Consider the following 2,556-nt stretch of genomic DNA (forward strand, 5'->3'; position numbering starts at 1 on the left):
TTTTTTTTTTTTTTTTTTTTTTTTGTTCTTGCATTATTTGTACTTGTCTAGCTGGAGCTACTGGTTTACACCAATTTTTTTTCTTTGTTTTAAAAGAGCATTTTTCCAAAATACACATTTTTTATCGCTGAGCAATCGAAGCATATACAAACCACCAAAGGGGTTTTTTCACTGGTAGGTTTATTCCTGAATAGACCCTAACTAGGGTCCGTAGGTACAAGATAATGCAATACAAGAGTACAGTGTGCACAGCTTGTAATCTTTTGTATCTATTTCTCAGGAAATAATGATGTGTTGCAAAGTATCCTCCTCTGTAGGACATACTTTGAACCACTTTTCAAACGAAAATAAACTTGTAATACATTATTTTCCTTCCTATAGGATAAGGGAAGTAAACATGCAGAAAGGTACTGAAGAGGTGAAGTGACATGTTAACGAACTATTTATCAAAATATCCTAAATATCAATCCATTTTAATAATTTTACTTAACCTATAGGAAGGAAAGTAGGTAATGTAATCCGGTTAAAGTTTCGATGGTTAGTTCTCCGTGCCAAAACACGTTTTGGGGTCCCCAGAGCCTAAATTAAAATTTTCTGCCATTTGTCCGCGTCGGGGTCTGTCTGTTAACAAAATATCTCGAGAGCAGAAAGAGGTAGAGATATAAATTTGGTATGCAGCTTTCAATTGTGACAAGGATGCTACACGAAACTTTTGGTTAAGATCGGTACAAGGGTTGGCGGTATTTTAACAGCTTTTTGTATAAATCTAAAACATTTCGGTAACCGTATTAACTAGAGCTAGAGACTTGAAATGTGGTATGTAGTTCACAAATGTGGCAAGGATGCACCACAAAACTTATTAATGAAATGGGCGCTGCGGTTGGCGGTATTTTTACCGCTTTCTGGCGAGTTCGACCGCTTTTTGGTGGTTTCAGCTGTACTGACTAAACGGTTAGAGATATTGTCTGTACCATTTCTCTCAATATCATGACTTTACCCGAGTGAATGAGGCTTGACTTACTCTTGTGACATCATTTGTTCCTATACAGAGTATAAGATTTGTCGGGAGTGTTTCTCTCTGTTTCAGGATAGTGGTGATATCAGCTATGGTCGCTCCAGTCCTTGACAGGGTGGTATTCTTCGCAATGCCCTCCAGCCGGAGGGCATTGGAGTCCCCTGCCAACTCGAAGTCTCCGGGTGGTTTCCATCCTGAAAAATAATCAAATAAATCGAATCATACATGATGACCATCGAGAGTTGAGATCTGGAGATGTATGAACGCAAAGGGAACGTCAGGGTAATATTAATAACTAGTGGTTGACCCGTCCTTTGTACGGGACCACCACATCCACCACACATCTACACATACCCACAACACACACGGTCACGCTCCTTGACATGTCTATCAGTGCAGCCTAATAGGCACAACTTTAAACCGCCACCATTTTGAATCAAGCTGAAATGTTACAATTTTCAGTAGCCCATGTCACCCCGAGTACTCTTCCTAAGAACCACAAAAAAATTCATCAAATTCGGTACAGCCGTTTTCTCGTGAAAAGAGGACAACAGAAGGTCTATCAAAGTAATAGACAGACATTTTTATGAAGTGATTTTTGGAATCGTGGATGCATAAGGAGTAGGAATAACTAAAAATATCACGATTCTAAGCAATGTAGGTACAGACCAATGAACAATTTTATTTCTATAGATTTCTTTCAATTCTCGAGAAACCCACCCCTGGTCAAGACTTTATAAACGCCCTGTATAACTCTTACCTCTAGACATAAACCTTCGTTCATATCAATACTAATAGTTCTGTGAATTGTAGACCTCACTCAAACTCTTTTGCCCAAGCTGAGACGACTGTATATATGAATGCATCGAACTAGAAAACAAGTACCTATACCTAATACGTTTTACGTACTTAAAAGGACAGGGAACAGATTTCATTTAGGCACAATCACTAAAAAAAAGGGGGGGAAACATAAGGGTTGATGAGATGATGACTCATCTATTGGACCCGCTCAATTTTAGGACTAAAAAGGACCCGCTCAGTTCTGGGAACCCAAATTTCAAGGATTGACGTGCCTTTATCCTATGAAGACTTTTCCAAATGTCATCTATTAGTTTATTTTAAGCTACGCCGAGTGAGGCCAGAAGATGGATGGGCGACCGATTTTTCTCTTACCAAACCTAACCAATTTTTTCTTCTTTTTAACGTGATCATGTGTATGTGGGATGGGTGTGAATGTGCGTGTGGGATGTGTGTGTGTGAGTGCATGTGTGTATGTGTGTGTGTGTGTGTGTGTGTGTGTGTGTGTGTGTGTGTGTGTGTGTGTGTGTGTGTGTGTGTGTGTGTGTGTGTGTGTGTGTGTGTGTGTGTGTGTGTGTGTGTGTGTGTGTGTGTGTGTGTGTGTGTGTGTGTGTGTGTGTGTGTGTGTGTGTGTGTGTGTGTGTGTGTGTGTGTGTGTGTGTGTGTGTGTGTGTGTGTGTGTGTGTGTGTGTGTGTGTGTGTGTGTGTGTGTGTGTGTGTGTGTGTGTGTGTGTGTGTGTGTG

The sequence above is a fragment of the Diaphorina citri genome, unplaced genomic scaffold, assembly GCF_000475195.1.
Source record: "Diaphorina citri unplaced genomic scaffold, Diaci psyllid genome assembly version 1.1 scaffold1211, whole genome shotgun sequence".
Lineage (NCBI taxonomy): Eukaryota > Metazoa > Arthropoda > Insecta > Hemiptera > Psyllidae > Diaphorina > Diaphorina citri.